This window comes from Pan troglodytes, chromosome 10, assembly GCF_028858775.2.
Source record: "Pan troglodytes isolate AG18354 chromosome 10, NHGRI_mPanTro3-v2.0_pri, whole genome shotgun sequence".
NCBI lineage: Eukaryota > Metazoa > Chordata > Mammalia > Primates > Hominidae > Pan > Pan troglodytes.
The window spans coordinates 43,709,995-43,727,788 of NC_072408.2; positions in this window are offsets into that span (position 1 = coordinate 43,709,995).

Below are 17,794 nucleotides of genomic sequence, written 5' to 3' on the forward strand. Positions count from 1 at the left end.
AGCCATCTCTCCTGCCCTGGCCTCCCTTCCCCAGCAGGTGCAGGCTCAGTGCCTTCCACAGAGAGGGCTGCCACAGCCCACAGGCCTCAGGGACCTTGATCCCATGTGAAATCCTCACCCCAACCCCTAGATCTGGCTCTTCCTCATCTTCCAAGTCTCAGCTCAAATGTCTCCTCCTCACAGAGACCTTCCCTGTTGCCCATCTCAGATAGCCCCCTCCTTCCTCCACAATACTCTTCTTTTTTTTTTTTTTTTTTGAGACAGAGTCTTGCTCTTTTGCCCAGGCTGGAGTGCAGCGGCGCGATCTCGGCTCACTGCAAGCTCCGCCCCCGGGGTTCACGCCATTCTCCTGCCTCAGCCTCCCGAGTAGCTGGGACTACAGGCGCCCGCCACTATACCCGGCTAATTTTTTCTATTTTTTAGTAGAGACAGGGTTTCACCGTGTTAACCAGGATGGTCTCGATCTCCTGACCTCGTGATCCGCCCGCCTCGGCCTCCCAAAGTGCTGGGATTACAGGCATAAGCCACCGCGCCCGGCCTACTCTTCATTTTTACTTACTATTATTGTGCTGTGCTCTTCACACAGCACAATCTGCTTTCTCTTTAGTTGATGCTTTCTTCTCTAGTGAATCAACTGGGGTCCAGTCAGGAAAAGAGAAGCCAAGCTAGCTATTTCAAACACAGGGGATTCAATGCGAGGAAATGATAGAGTGGCTATTGAAAGCTTCAAGGACAAAGCAGGAAAGCTGCAGTGTTGTGGAAGTTAGTCAGCGGCAGACAATACCTCCCCTAGAGCTAAAAGAAGTGGCCTTACCCAAACTCAGGAGCACAGGCGAGGGCCCCGGGGGGCTGGTTCTTGGGCCTAGAGGCAGAGATTGGAGGGAGTACAACATTTTCCTTCTATTAGGAACAGCTGGGACTTAAAGAACTGGATAATTGTCCTGACAAGGCGGCCAAAGTCAGTGTGGGCTTTCAGAAGGTAGCTTGCATGTGTGCTCCAGGTGGGTAATGTGTAACACCCACAGGTCCCCTGCCAGAACCCCTCTATTCACAAACAATAAACACCCTTCCGTTATTTGCTAGCTTTCTTGTAGTTTTAATTTTCTTTCTTTTTTGGAGATAAGAGTCTGGCTCTGTCACCAAGGCTGGAGTGCATTTGTGCGATCTTGACTCACTGCAACCTCCACCTCGCGGGTTCAGGTGATTCTCCTGTATCAGCCTCCTGAGTAGCTGGAATTACAGGCACATGCCACCAGGCCTAGCTAATTTTTGTATTTTTAGTAGAGATGGGGTTTCACCATGTTGGCCAGGCTGATCTCGAACTCCTGACCTCAAGTGATCCGCCCGCCTCGGCCTCCCAGAGTGCTGTAATTACAGGCATGAGCCACCGCACCTGGCATTTAATTTTCTTCAAGGGGAGAAACCTACCCCTCCATGTCTCAACTCAGGTATGTAAGTTTGGTAGACGTCCCCCAAACACTCAACTTCTGTCCTAACAAGAGCAAAAAAGAACCAGAATACCCCCCACCCCCGCTGTGGTTTGACTGTGTCCCACAACAATCCCCAGTGCAACAGTGTTGAGAGGTGGGAACTTTAAGAGGTGATTCGGTCATTAGGGCTCTGCGCTCATGCATGGATTGATGTGATGTGGGAGTGGGTTTGTTAGAAAAGCAGGTCTGGGCCAGGCGCGGTGGCTCACGCCTGTAATCCCAGCACTTTGGGAGGCTGAGGTGGGTGGATCGTGAGGTCAAGAGATCGAGACCATCCTCACCAACAAGGTGAAACCCCGTCTTTACTAAAAATACAAAAATCAACTGGGCGTGGTGGTGCGCACCTGTAGTCCCAGCTACTCAGGGGGCTGAGGCCGGAGAATCACTTGAAACCGGGAGGCAGAGGTTGCAGTGAGCTGAGATTATGCCACTGCACTCCAGCCTGGTGACAGAGTAAGACTCTGTCTCACACACACACACACACAAAGAAAAGCAAAGCAGTTCTGGCCCTCTCTTGCTGTCTCACACACTCTCACCATGTGATGCCTTCCCCAGACACAGGCCGTTGATCTCGGACTCCCCAGCCTCCAGGACTGTGAGACAAATAAACTTCTAATTGCTGATAAATTACCCAGTCTGTAGTATTATGTTATAACACCACAAAACAAACTAAGACAGGAAACTGGTACCAGGAAGTTGGTCTCTTGCCGTAATCAATACCTGGAAATGTGGAAGTGGCTTTGGATCCAGGTAACAAATAGAGGCTGGAAGAATTTGGGGGAGCAGGCAAAGAAAAACCCAGATTGCTATAAAAGGAGCAGTAAGGGCAATTCCAGTGAGGGCTCAGAAGAAGACAACAGCTGTAGAGGGAACCTAAATCTTCTTAGGGATTGCTTATGTGGTCATGATCAAAATGTTGGTAGAAATCCGGACAGAAAAGGCCAGTCTGATGAGGTCTTGGGGGAAAAGCAGATTATCTTACTGGAAAATAGAGTAAAGGCCACCCTATTGGAAAATAAAGGCTTTCCTTGCTCTACAGTTGTAAAGAACCTGGCAAAATTATGTCCATGCCTGAGGACTATATGGAAGGCAGAACTTTAGAGTAATGACCTAGGAAATCCGGCAGGAGCAACAGCAAAGCAGCAGAGTGCCGACGGTGCTGCATGACTTCTTTTGTCCACTTACAATAAAGTGAGAGAAGAGAGAATGACTCAAAGATGGAATTTATAATTTCAAAGAAAGCAGAACAGAAAGATTTGGAAAACTCTCAGCCTGGCCATTTAAAGAATAAAAAAGCAGCCGTGCGCGGTGGCTTATGCCTGTAATCCCAACACTTTGGGAGGCTGAGGCAGGCAGATCACGAGGTCAGGAGATCGAGACCATCCTGGCTAACACCATGAAACCCCATCCCTACTAAAAAAAAATACAAAAAATTAGCTGGACGTGGTGGCACACACCTGTAATCCCAGCTACTCAAGAGGCTGACGCAGGAGAATCACTTGAACCTGGGAGGCGGAGGTTGCAGTGAGCGGAGATTACGCCGTTGCACTCCAGCCTGGGCGACAATGTGAGCCTCTGTCTCAAAATAAAAAAAAGAATAAAAAAAGCATGTTTGGGTGAGAGCACTAAGCATATAGCCAAGTGACCATTTGCTAAAGTGATTAATATGGATAAAAGGAAGCCAGGTTCTATTCATCAAGACAATGGGGGAATGAACCTGAAGGCATTTAGGAGATCTTCAAGGCAAACCAGGAGCTTGAGGGCCAGGTTTCCAGAGAGCTGCCCAAGGGAAATCAGCATTCACTGCCCCATCCACCTCGAGACTCTGCTCCTCGATTTCCAGTGCAGTGCCCCTTGGCTGTCCCAGCCATGGCTCAAGCAGGCCCAGGTGCAGTTTGACCCACCACTCCAGAAGGTACAAGCTGTAAACCTTGGTGGCATCCCTGTGATGCTAATTCTGCAGGTGGGCAGAATACAAAAACTGTGGGGCCTTGGCAGCCTCCACCTGGATTTCAAATGATGTCATCGACAGCCTGAGGGCCCAGACAGAGACTTTTCACAGGGGCAGAGCCACCAGAGAGAGTTCCTGCCAGGAATGCCTAGTGGAGCCATGGGAGCGAGGCCACCTCAGAGACCCCAGAACTGTAGACTACCAATGTGCCACCCCAGCCCGGGAGAGCTGCTGCATGGGCTGAGTTCAGCAAAGCTGTGGGAACTGGCTTTCCCAACCCTTTGGGGGCCCAAATCCCTCAGTGTAGGAAGCACATGGAGTGAAAGATTATCCTGGAGTCTTAAGTTGTAATGTTGGCTGGGCACGGTGGCTCATGCCTGTAGTCCCAGCACTTTAGGAAGCCAAGGTGGGCAGATCACCTGAGGTCAGGAGTTCAAGACCAGCCTGGCCAATATGGCAATACCCTGTCCCTACTAAAAATACAAAAATTAGCTGGGCATGGTGGTGCACACCTGTAATCCCAGCTATTTGGGAGGCTGAGCTAGGAGAATCGCTTGAACCCAGAAGGCAGAGGTTGCAGTGAGCTAAGATTGTACCACTGCATTCCAGCCTAGGGAACAGAGCTAGACTCCATCTCCAAAAAAAAAAAGATGAATGTTGTCTGCCATGTTGGGTTTTGGAATTGCTTGGGGCCTATTACCCCTTTCTTCTTGCCTATTTCTCCTTCTGGGATGTGAACGTCTGTCCTATGCCTGTCACACCATTGTATTTTGGAAGTAGATCACTTGTTTTTATGTCACAGGCTCACAGATGGAGGGGAATGTGCTCCAGGGTGAATGATAACTTCAGTCTCTCTATGTATGATTTAGATTTAGACTCTAGACTTTGGACTTTTGAGTTGATGCTGAAACAAGTTAAGACTTTCAGGGCCATTGGGATGGAATGAACGTATTTTGCATAGGAGAAGGACATGAATTTTAGAGGCCAGGGGTAGAATGCTATGGTTTGAGTGTGTCCCACAAATTCATGTATTAGAGCTTAATTCCCAATGCAGCATGTTGAGAGGCAGGATGTTTAAGAGGTGATTAGGTCATGGGGGCTCTACTGTCATGAATGAATTTATGTTACTGCAGGAATGGGTTTGTTATAAAAATGAGTTTGGGCTGGGCATGATGGCTCACACCTGTAATCCCAGCACTTCTGGAGGCCGAGGTGGGTGGATCATGAGGTCAGGAGATCGAGACCATCCTGGCTAACACAGTGAAACCCCATCTCTACTAAAAATACAAAAAAATTAGCCGGGCGTGGTGGTGGGCGCCTGTAGTCCCAGCTACTTGGGAGGCTGAGGCAGGAGAATGGCATGAACCTGGGAGGTGGAGCTTGCAGTGAGCCGAGATTGCGCCACTGCACTCCAGCCTGGGCAACAAAGCGAGACTCCGTCTCAAAAAAAAAAATGAGTTTGGCCTTCTCTTGTTCTCTGTCATGCACTGTATCCCATGTGATGCCTTCTGCCATGTCATGATGCAGCAAGAAGCCATCAGGCCATCACAAAATGCAGCCCCATGATCTTGGACTTCCCAGCCTCCAGAACCATGTGCCAAATAAACTTCTATTGTTTATAAAGTACCCAGTCTATAGTCTTCAGTTATAGCAGCACAAAAGGGACTAAGACATCCCCAGGCCCCTAGCCCCCAAAAGGTTATGCCAGCATCAACTCAACTGCAGCCTTTAAATTGTGCCCCCCCAACCCCCGACCCATCATTAGCCCCCGTCAGGAAGAGGGGTGTGCCACTGCAAGGCCAGCACTCAACATTCACTTGACAAACATGCATTGACAAATATTTATTGATACTTATGATGTGCCAGGCACATTCTAGGCCCTGGGGATACAGCTGTGAACAAATCTGCCCAAATTCCAGCCCACATGGAGTTTATGTTCTCATGGGAAGAAAAAAACAAGGAAGAAATATATTCATGTAAAAGATGTAGCTGACTAGACATTGATAAAAAGTGCTACGGAGAAAACTAAAGCAGAAAGAGCATAGGGAATGTTGAGAGTAGGGTGATTAATAGGGAGGTCAGGAAAAGCCTCACTAAGAAAGGAACATTTTGGCCAGGCGCAGTGTCTCACGCCTGTAATCCCAGCACTTTGGCAGGCCAAGGCGGGTGGAACACCTGAGGTCAGGAGTTCGAGACCAGCCTGGCCAACATGGTGAAACCCCATCTCTACTAAAAGTACAAAAAAATTAGCTGAGTGTGGTGGCAGGTGCCTGTAGTCCCAGCTACTGGGGAGGCTGAGGCAGGAGAATCACTTGAACCCAGGAGATAGAGGTTACAGGGAGCTGAGATTGAACCACTGCACTCCACCCTGGGTGACAGAGTGAGACTCCATCTCAAAAAAAAAAAAAAAAAAAAAAACAGGAGATGAAGAAACAAGCCATGCAGAAGCCTGGGGAAGAGCATTCCAGGAAGAGAGAATAGCAAGGCCAGAGGCCCAGAGGCAGAACAGCAAGGGCAAAGGCCCGGAGGCAGAACCTGCCTATCATGTTTGAGGATTTGCGAGGAGGGATGAGGGGAGAGGCGGGGGGTTCAGCCTACACTAGGCCTCAGGGGCCACTGTTGAACCTCAGCCTTGACTGAATGAGATGGAGGGTTTGGATCTGACCTCTGCAGTAAGAGGCAGGGGACCACAGCAGTACCATAATATCTGGACTTTTCTCAGCCTGCATTTGATAAGCAATAAAAGAGGAAAGGGCCTTCCCTGCCAGTCTCTGCCTTTTGTCCCATAATTTCCACTTCAAATAATCAAATGGGGGAAATAGTGATCATTTTGTATCCCAAGTATCCTAAGATACTCCCCCCGTTAGAATGTTAGCTCCCTAGCAGTGGCAGGAGCCACTGAGTGTGACTTGATCATTACCGTATCCCCAGCGCCTTGCAGTGGACCTGGCACTTAGTAGATGCTTGGAGAAATGTGCAGACATACCAATGACGGAGGCTCTGGCAACCTCTCATAACCTCCAGGGTGACGTTGCGTGTCCAGGCCTGAGCTGGACACCTGGCAGACATTGCCCCATTCAGGAGAGCTCAGGTCACCCAGAGGCAGCGCTGAAGTCAGACCTTGAGCGTGCCTGACTCTAGAGCCCTTGCCTTCCTTCCCCTCCTCACTGTCACCAAGGGCCAACACCCCCTGCCTCCAGAGGGACATGCAGGCCAGTGTGGTCACTCTCACCTCCCTCCGGCTCATTGGGCCCAGAATGTTCTCAGAGGGTGAGGGATTGTCCCTGTGTCTGTCCTTCTGAGGGTCTGTGAGTCTGTTGGAGAGGGCCTGTCCCTCTGGGGAGGATGTGTATATCTGGCCCTCTGGGAGTCTGCCCCTCATGTTGCAAAGTTCATGTTCCTCCACCCCTTCCCCGCAGGTGGGTCTGTGCCCGTGGTTCAGCCCTACCCTCCCCACTCCCATTCCCACCTGCTTGTTCCATGGCTCCCCACCATCTGCAGGCTCTGAGCGCCCCCTGCTGACCACTGCCTCATCTGCCCCTCCACGCCCAATGGGGAACCAGATACCTATGGCCTGGGGTCTGGGACAGTGCAAAGAGCTGTTCCTGGGGCGAGGTGAGAGGATCGCTTGAGCTCAGGGGTTCGAGACAAGCCTGGGCAATATAGTGAGACCCCATCTCTATCTAAAAATAAAAATAAAAAATAAGAAAGAGGTAAGTACAGGGGGCAGGATTAGCCTCCTTGAGGCCTCTACCCCTGACTGGGGGCTGAAAAACACCTAGGCCTGCCTCCACACCTGGCCTTAATCCCTTTCACCCCATCTGCCACCTTCCTATTCAACACTCATCCCTGCCAATCCTACCTCTCCCCAAGCGCCCCTCCTTCGAAGTCCCTGTACCACCAGCAAGGCCATCACACATCCTGCTGTGACACTGACTCAGTGGGACTGACATGCAAATAGATTCCACACATGTGGTGAGTCAGGAGCCTGAGAAGGGGACAGAGGCTGAGTGAACTGGAGTGAGGTCAGCCTTTGGAGATGACCACATATACCTGGGGACATGGCTATCTGCAGATATGAACACACGTATGCACAGCCTATGCACACACCTACTCATAAATGCAGGCACACTGTGCACAAGCATATGTTCTTATGCATATGTTCACATGTGCACACATACAACACATACATGTGTACCCAACATACGTGCATTGTGCAAACATAAGTGCAAATGGACGTCTGTGTGCACACCTCCATCCCTGGGTGGAGACATCCACGCCTACATGCAGGTGTCCTCAACAGGCGCAGGCAGACTCAGGCCCACCATCAAAGCACACATCCGCACATATGCATACACATAGCCCTTGATCAGTGCTCACATGCACACACGTCCACAGGTGCCAGGAGTATAACTGGACTGAAGTCAGACAGACCTCAATTTGAACCCTGACCTGGCTTTATCACTCAGTTACTCTGTGACCCTGAGCATCTGCAACTTTCAGAGCCTCAGTTTCCCCACCTGTAAAACTGGGTAATAAGGATGCCTGCCTATAGGGTTGGGAAGATTAAAGGAGACAATACATGGAGCAGACCTGCAACACAGACCTGCAACACAGCTAATGCCAGCAAGCATTAGCTGGCAGAACCCCAGCCTCAGACCTGTATATAACTGTGACTATAAAGTAATGAGAAGGGTCCCCTCTGGGGCGTGAGTCCCCCAGCACAGGCACACACATACACGTGCACACACACACACACACACACAGAGGCTGCTCTGTGTTTCTGCTGTTTACAAAGCTGCCTAGCTACGACCTGAGATCAGGAGCATGTGGGCTCACTTGGGAGCCCCACCCTTCCTCCCCAGCCTGTCAGAACAGGGCCTAGCGGGGAATCCTGCATTCCTCCTCCTCTTGGCTACAGCCTTTAGGGGTACAAAATGGAGGCCTTGGAGAGTCCTACTTCCCCCAGGCCCCCCCATAGGCTTTGCCCTTTTGCAGTGGATTGTGGCTGCTTTAAGGAGCTCCCTGAGATTGGGGGAGACTAGGGTCCCCCTGGAGGCTCTCCAGCCTGCCTGACAGTCCTCTCCTCAGCTCCATCCCCCTACAAGCCCGTGGCTGCTAAGACTATGTTTCTGGTGGAGGGAGGCCCACGGTGTCCCACCACATACTCTCCCCATGACCTCCTCGAAAAAGGAAGATGGCCAGTGTCCTCCTCTCCCGAGGATGCTAAGTCCCCTTGCAAAACCCTGCCCTGGCAGGCCACTGCTGCCCCAACCCCCATGGCCACCCCAGTGCCTAAGCATTGAGGGAGAGGAGTTCCCTGTCGTGTACTCAGAGTGGAGAATAACTTGAGCTGATAAGCTAACTCTGAAGACCTTCCAGGGGATCAGGGATAGCCACATGGCCCCACATAGTTTCAAGGTCAACCCTCGAAAGTGTAGCTTTCTGGCTGGGTGCAGTGGCTCACGCCTGTAATCCTAGCACCTTGGGAGGCCGAGGCAGGTGGATCACCTGAGGTCAGGAGTTCGAGACCAGCCTGGCCAACATGGTGAAACTCCATCTCTACTAAAAATACGAAAAATTAGCCAGGTGTGTTGGCCCACACCTGTAATCCCAGTTACTTGGGAGGCTGAAGCAGGAGAATCATTTGAACCCAGGAAGTGGGGGCTGCAGTGAGCCAAGATCACACCGCTGCACTCCAGCCTGGGTGACAAAGTGAGATTCCATCTCCAATTAAAAAAAAAAAAAAAAGTGTAGCTTTCAGCTGGGAGCAGCTCATGCCTGTGTGTGATCCCAGCACTTTGGGAGGCCAAGGCAGGTGGATGGCTTTGAGCACAGGAGTTCAAGACCAGCCTGCGCAACATAGTGAAACGCCATCTCTACAAAAAATACAAAAATTAGCCGGACATGGTGGCATGTGCCTGTAGTCCCAGCTACTCAGGAGGCTGAGGTGGGAGGATGGCTTGAGCCTGGGAGGCAGAGGTTGCAGTGAGTGGAGATCATGCCACTGCACTCCATCCTGGGTGACAGAGTGAGACCCTATCAAAAAAGAAAAGAAGGTGTAGCTTTCAGACACCAAACACTCGACCTATCAAGCCTCAAAAGGCTAATATGGGTCCCTTCCCCTTACCTGACCTTACCCCAAGCAGAAGAGAAACACAAACTTGTGCCTGTTCTGGTACTGCCTGGCCTGGCCTCTCCTACCTGATGTCTCTGAGGGGAAGTTGGGGCACGTTGGAGCCTGGAGGAACAGCAGAAATTGCTGCCATACTTAGCAGACAATGATCCCCTTCCTTTAGTCCTCTGAAAACTAAACCAGCCAAAAAGTAGCTGGTACAGCCCAGGTAGGCCCATCCCCTCCCATTTCCCTCCAAAATAGGTCAGGGCCACCTCACACCTCAGGTTTGGGGATATAGTGGGTAGCACAGGCATCCTCCAGGGGGTAACATACTAAAACCATGAATGTCACCTACCCCTCATTTTACAGATGGAGAAACTGAGGCCCAGAGAGAGGAAGGGCCTTGCTCTAAGCCGCACAGCCTGTCAACCAACAGAGCAGGACTTTAAACCAGGAGCTGGACCTCCTGACCCCTCCCCACAGTTTTTGGAGACGGTCAGGACTCAGGTGACCCTCGCACTCTGAGCATTGCCCTATGTCCTAGCACTGCCCCGCTGGTGGAGAAGAAAGGGAAAGAGGGGATATACCAGTGGAAACAGCTGATGCCCTCTGTCAAGGAGCAGGCTGAGGGGGACCTTCCCCCAGGGCTGAGCCTTAGGGTTGGTGGGATTTACATTGCCCAGACAAGGTCTCTTCTGGAACTTCGAAGCCCAGACCATGGCCAGGAGAGTGTCACTGGTATGGCCACAGCCAGACCTGGGCTTGGGAAGGGGACCCTGAACATATTCTGAGACACACACCCTCTCTTTGCCATTTCAAACCAACCCAAAAAATGTGGAGATAGGGAAAGGGGAAGAGAGCACTATGCTGGGAGTCAAGGGCCCTGGTTCTCGTCCTGCTTCTGCCGCTAACTTGCTGGAGGAACTTGAGCCTCAGTTTACCCATCTGTCAGACAGAAATGAAGTTTGCACTCCCCTCCCCCCACCACCCTCCTATGCTGCCAGAGCCTGCCCTTCATGGCCTCAGTCTCTCCCTCCAAATGCCAGGAATGTGCCTCCCACTCCCCTCTCTGTCCTGGCCCTGCGGGTCAAGGGCAGGGTCAGCAGAGGCTGAGGGGTGAGCCACTCTCCAGCCCCTTCCAGGCTGCCCATGGCCCCAGCTTCCCCTCAGAGACACCAGGCAGGGGAGGCCAGGCCAGGCAGTACCAGAACAGGCCAAAGTTTGTGTTTCCTTCTCAGTCTCCCACCTTCCACCCGCTCACCTAGCCTGGGAGCCATGGGCAGCCATGGGATGGAGCTGGGGCCCCAAGAGGCCCGTTCCTGAGGAGCCTTGCCCTGGGGGGCTGCCAGTCTGATAAGGGAGGTGCCTGACGTCATAAGCCTTACCTACTGATCAACACCACAGTGCTTCGAAGTAGGATCATCACTCTCTTTTTTGTTTTGTTTTATTGGGATTTTGCGTTTTTTCGGAGACGGGGTCTCAGTATGCACAAGCTGGAGTGGAACTCTTGGGCTCAAAGGATCCTCGTGTCTGAGCCCCCCAGGTAACTGGGACTGCAGGTATCACTCTCTTAACAGATGAGGAAACTGAGGCCCAGCCAGGACTCCAGCACAGGCCAGGACAGGCAGGACGCCAATGAAGCTGGGACTAGGGGTCTGGCCCCCCAGTCACCCACCTACAGGGCAGGTGTGTCTCACGCTGCCCTGGGTTCCTGCCCGCGGAGGGTCCCCGAACCCCAAACCCAGGCACTTGGGGCCTGTCTCCCGCGGCGGTTCCCTCCCGGACCACACGCCCGCGCCGCGCCCACCCTCAGGCGCCCGGCGTGGGGTGGGCAGGGTGGGGCGCCAGATCCCTGGGCGGGGCTCAGAAGCCTCTGTTCCCGCAGCGCCGACACTTGGTGTCCGCCCGCCCGCCCGCAGGCCAACGTGCCCGGGCAGGAAGGCCGCTCGGGGCCGCCCGGACGGGACAGGACGGAACGGGACGGGACCGGACAGGACACTGGAGGCGCCGCCACAACTGAGCCCCGCCGCCTTTGGGACGCCCCGCCTGGGGTAGGGGAGGGGAGTCTCCCAAAGCCGGTCGGGCACCGCCCCCTGCCGGCTGCCACGGGCTGCTGCAGGCCCCGAGCAGGCCACGGGTGAAGGCGGCGCGGCGTCCACCCAGCCGCCAACCCTAGGGAGCCACTCACGTCCCGCCACCCCCATCAGTCACTCATCAAACACTTCCTGCCAGTGCCCAAGGTGCGGCGGGGGGTCTTGGAGCTAGACACAGCCAGAGCCTTGCAGAGGCCTCGCCCTCCACCCTCTCTGACCTGCCAAGGCTCTGAGCCACCCCACGCGACAGACCACACCAGCCACGCCCTCTGCACAGCTGGCAGCCAGGCTGGAGAAGCGGCCTCCAGTTTCTGGGCTCCCCTTGCCCAGGAGGTGGGCAGAGCTGGAGCCTCCTTCTCTTTCTGACTCAGCATCTCCAGCACCCCTCCAAGCCCATGTGTCCTGCTACCCCTGACGCCCACTCCTCCTGCCCACAACTCAGCCAGAGTCCCCCACCTGCAACCCATCCAGTCCTTGCCTTACCTAGGCTAAGACCCCTCAAAATAACAGCATAGTACTTACTATGGGCAACACTGTTCTTCCTGCTTTATCACATTTCATCAACCTGCCCACAACATACCCTTCACAGCCCCTGCCACCCACACATGTACACGTATATGCACATGCACACATATATGCACATGCACACACACACACACCCCTTGGTGCCTGTCGGTAACTCCATGTTCCTGGGAATGGGCTTCTGCAGATCTTTCTGGGCCTCCTTGCCAGTGGCAGCTGTGCTTCAGAACCTTGGGCAAGGTCTGTTGCTCCCTGGGCCAGAGCCTCCCCTTCCCCGCTACTGAGTTCCCAGGGAGCTCAGGCAGTTCCTTGGGGAGTAGATGCTGGGGAAGGAACACCGCCTCGAGTCCCAGCCACCACATACTGCTGTGTGGCCCAAGGCAGCACATGTCCCTCTCTGGGCCCTCAGTCCCTGAATTAGTTGGAAGAGCCCATTTCTAAGACCCACATCAGACCCGCGCATCTGGGGTTCAGGGCTGGCCTGGGCTAACTCACTTTAAAATGTGCTCTCCTCTCTCAGGGTCATGGGGCTTTGTATCCAGTAAGTGCTCACTAACAGTTGTTCACAGACTGTAACTCTGCTCTCAGGCCTTCTCTGATCCCAGGCCCTGGGAGAAGCCACACCCTCTGCCCTGGCCCTCCCGGCTTCTAGAACCTTCTCATGAATCCTGGTCCAGGCCCAAAGAAGCCACATCAGTGACCTGGAGGGGGTGGTGATCTGAAGAGACCCTGCAGTCCCCTCTTCTCTCTAACCCCCTCCAGGGCCTAGTATCAGCCTACAGCCCAGGAGAAAAAGATAGTCTAAGTTTACATGTGGTGTTCAGATGCCCCCAGGTAAAGCATTGTGAACCAAAGGCCCTAGCGGGTTGGACCTACAGGGTCTACTCTGGAATTTCCATTTGGAAAGTCAGGAAGAGTCAGCTGACCATGGTTCTCAGCATGTGTTTGAAGGGCTGCTGGCCTGGGAAGAGGGTGGAGACCCTGTGTGTCCTTCCCCAGAATGGAGGTTGATGGGAGGTAGGTGTCAGTTCCGTGCCAGAAAGACCTTTCAAAGAATTAGAGCTTCCCACAATGTTTGGTGCCATAATGAGGTAGTGAGTTCCCCATTGTGGAAACTGTTCAAGCTCTTAAATACTTATTGAGCACCAACTAGTGTCAGGCACTGGCGAAGGCACTGGGGACACAGGCTGGCAGGGGACACAGAGAGGATGCGGGGACCGACTAAGATGCAGAATCAAGGCTAGACGGCGGGGAGCAGCAGGCAGTGCTTCCTGGAGAGGAGAGAGTGCGTGAGGTGTGGAAAGCCAGGACAAGCCAGTGGAAGGAGAACAGAGGGCATCCCCAGTGGGGGCTCAGCATGGAGGCTCACTTTGCCCAAAACCCACAGATAGGGACAAACAGGAGAGAACTAGGGCCCCTGTAGCTCTGACCTCCAACTTACTGTGGCCTGAGCACTGGGCAGTCTGCTCCCTCCAGAGGACAGGGCAAGAAGAGAAGGGGCTTGAAACACAGCAGGAGAGACTGGAGCCAGGCAACAGGGAGAACTTCCTGCTAGGACTTCCTGGATTCCAAACTGGCATGATACTGGGGGATTCCCTGAGCCCCAGGGCTTTCAGGAGGGGGTGCAGCCACAGGAACTTGGAATTGAAGGGTCCTTTGTGCACTTGGCCAGGGGAGCGCAAAAAGCCTCTGAGGGCCACTCCATGCAGGGGAGGCTGGGAACGGGAGAGGGCAGCTGTGCATGGCGGCCATGGTCAAGTGTCTTGCCTTGTTTTCTTCGCACAGCAGAAGTTGCCTTGTCAGTCCTCCTGCAAAACCTCTGTGCAATTGCTATGCTAGGAATGGGAAAGCCAGAAGGCTCCACCGGACAGAGGCAGAGGGAAGGAAGGCCCACAGCAGGGATCCTCCATGAGGTGGAGGCTTGGAACCTGTCCCAACCCTGTCTCCCCTGGCTGGGCCAGAAAGACATGGAATAGGGAGAGCAGGCAGCCTCTGGCCAGGACAGGGGGCAGGAGGAGGGGGCAGGATCCTGGGCTCTAGGCCAATCTGGGCTCCACAGTGGGAGGCTGGTCTAGACATTATCCAAGGACACCCCCAGCTCCAATCTTTCCAGGACCGACAGAGACAAGACAGGCTCCCTTCCTTTACTGTGCTGACCAGGGGTCCAGGGCAGAGAGCACCGGCCATGCTGTGAAGCCTCACTTGCCAAAGTGTCCTGTAGACAAGAGTCAAACCGGATAATGCTTAAAAGACACTTTGGAAATGTGGAGTCAGACTTTTATCTCCAAAGCCAAGTTCCAACAGGCAACAGAAGATGCAAAACACATTGTACCTAAGGCCTGGCCTGGGGGCTTTGGGGACGGTCGGTTTCTAGTTGACAGCTGGAAATGGAGGCATTTCTGGCAGAGAAACAGGTCTAAGGAGGCAGCGCCGGCTTCCTCAGGTCCTGTCTCTACAAGGCCCCATTGCTGTAACTAGCCAAGCCAAGCAGGCTGCCCTGCCTGGAAAACTGACTGACCTGCCCTGGAGCCCCTGCTTCCCTGGAACAGAGAGGGGGAGCCCCATAGGCAAGCTCTGGGTTTGGAGCAAGGGGGCTGAGACTGCGCCCTTGGAGACGGGTGCACCCTGGGCCCGTGTTTGTAAGTGGAGGGACACCCTATGGGGTTAAGAAGCCTCAGGAGAATTCAAGGCCCCTTGCACACCCGCTGATTGTATAGAAGAGAAAGTTCAGGCTTAGGAAGGAGGGGTCACCTGGCCAAGGTCACACAGCCCCCAAGCTGACGCTCGTGAGGCTGCCTCTTCTGCCTCCCAGGTGGGAGGGCCAGGCTTCCCCATGCCAGGTGCCCCCACCCAAGTCTGGGGCAGGACGGCCGGAGCTCCATGGGGTGAGGGGGTGTGGGGTTGCTGGGCTCAGGCCAGGACTGAGATGCCATAGAAGCTGGTGTTCTGCCAGGGCGGGGCAGGCAGGCCTGGGGGCAGAGGCGGGCCTGGCCTCTCCCCACCTGGCAGAAGGCATTTCTTACCTAATAAGGTGCTTTATTCTCTGCCTCAAACAGCTTCTGACAAAGCAGGGTGGTGCAGGGGGTGGGGCCAGCTCCTGGGGCCACACCCCACCCGCTCACCCCACTGCACCAGGCTAGGTCTTTCTGGGGGCAGGGTCCGTAGCAGACCCTGGTCTACCTGAGAAAAGCAGGCGAGCTCTAGCTGGCCTCCGAGAACCCAAGCCTGGCCTAGGATGCAGGGCCCCTGTGTGCCCATCCTCACCCTTGTGGGAGGGGGCTGTCCACATGCAGTTCAGGGCCCAGGTTCCCTGAACCTGCACTGCTTCCCCCCAGCACCCGGTATAAGCCAAGCTGCCTCTCCTGCCCCATCCCACACACACAGATATGCACACACTTCCTGCGCTGTCCCTGGGGGCAGTGAGGCCTGGATCCCCCAAGTAGGGAGCTGCCCCTCAGGGCCCCAGGACCTCCCACTGTTAGCCCAGAGAAAGCAGGTCAGGGCCGCTCCAGGGAGTCCAGCAGAGCCCTGTGTCTTCATCCTCAGAGGCAGTGGAAGGGCCTGGGCGCCAGGCCCCATGCCTGGGAGGGACAGTGACACAATTCCCCATGGGAAAATCTGGCCCCAGGCCCTGTAGGCCCCTGCCTGACTGAGCGAGGGGTGGTGTCGAGGGGGTCCTAGTGATGAGCTGGACTGAAGTGGAGGAAGGGCCGGGACCAGGCCACACAGAGCACCTGAGGAGGAGCGTCCCAGTGGGACACATGCTAGTCGGGTGACTCTGGACAACTATTAGCCACCCCGGTGTCCGCATCTGTAAAGTGGGAACAATGCACCTTCCTCTCAGAGCTGTTCCAAGGATCCAATGGGTGCACAGTTTGGACAGATGGCACATGGTCACCTGCATATGCCCTTTATCAGGCAGCTGGGGAAGGCTCTGTGTGCCCCTCAGGGTCTCCAGCTGTGCCTGCAGGTCCCCCTCCAGGCCCTAACCCAGGCAGTAACCACGAAGAGAAGGAAGGCCTTCTCAGCAAACAGCTGAGTTTGCTCCAGGAGCACAGGGCCCTTAGTCACCAACGAGCTTCTTGGGAATGTCTCACAGCACCACCGAGGGAAAGGCACCAGTGACAGCACCCACACCAGGGGGGCCCTCCACTCTCAGGGTGCCGTGTCCTGAGCTCCAGTGTGTGGTTCTCTGTGAGTGTGGCGGTGTATGGCTCTGGTGTCCCGCCAGCAGCTCCGCCACACCCGGGTGACTCAGGGCTGCAGCACGCACCCTACCCGGCCAGTGGGAGAACAAAGCCGCCAGCTCAGGGCCTGGGCATCCAGCCTGAGTCACACACAGGCACACCCAGCCCAGCCAGGTGCCCCCACCCCTCTGGACCCACCCCAGCCCAGGGCTCAGGAGCCCCCCCAATCCCTGCTGCAGTGAGGAAACCGAAGTAGCCCCTCACACTGACTGGGCTTGCCCAGGTGCGACCAGCTGAGATGAGGAGCTGGGCCCAAGGAAGCCTGGAGGTCTCGCTGAGACCAGGAGCAGAAGCCCACAACCAGGCCCCTGACTCCAGCTCAGTGCAGTAGCAGGGGACAGGCCCTGGCACAGGGAGCATCAGGCCTGAGGCCCAGGAGCCCAGCTTCCCCATGGGGCTGGACTCAGAGGGAAACCAAGGCAGAAGGAGAGTACCTCAGTGAGAGCCATGGGCCTGGCTCATTCTGGGTTGAGGACACACTGTGGACACAGCCCTGACTCCCTGCCCCTTGGTCACTCTCAAATGTGGAGGAATCATGACAAGGTGAGACGGCCAGGCCTTCAGGTGACCGCTCTGCTTAAGACAATGAGGAGCAGCCCCGCCTCCCCGCCTAGACCTGGGAGTGAGGTTTGTGAGGAGAGGGGCCAGGGCTTGCTCTGCTAAGTGCCCCAACACCACCAGCGGCTCAAAGAAGGTGCTAAGGTTCCCAGACAAGGACCCAGAGTGAGGCCGAGGCAGGAGGGCAGGCAGCAGGCAGGGGTGGGGACCCTGGATTCCCCGGCAGGGGGGAACCCCAAACCCCAGGCCCTTTCCAGTGTGAAATGGGGGCCCCTGCTCCAGCTGATACTCCAGCCCTGGAGAGTCTGGGGCTCCACTGCAGGATGCCACCTCCTGGAGCCCTGGTCCAAACCCAGAGGGTGGCGGGGTCTGGCCACCAGCTGGGTCTCCAACCAAGGCCATAGCTGAGAGCAACCCTGCAAAAAGGGAGAAAAAGCCCATCAGGGACACCACAGGGCAGAATGAGCAGATCCTCGGACACTCTCAGCAGGCCCCACGCACCTGACCCTACCCCAGAAGCCCTCGCCCTGACCCAGCCTCACCCAACCCCGAGCTGTGCCCGGTGCTAACTGCAAATGGCCCTCACCCTCAGCCCTGAATCCATCCCTTCATCTGACATGGTACTAATCCCAACCCTAACCCCAAATCTGAACTGTGCCCCAAACTCTACTTGCTTCTCTGTGCTCAAGCCCTACTCCATCCTCACAACCCAGCCCTAAACCAATCCCATCCTAAACCCCAGCTCTGACCCTCACCCCTCTCAGATCATCTGTGTGCCCAAAATTCCATTGTCAGCCCTACCACTGCTCCAAAAC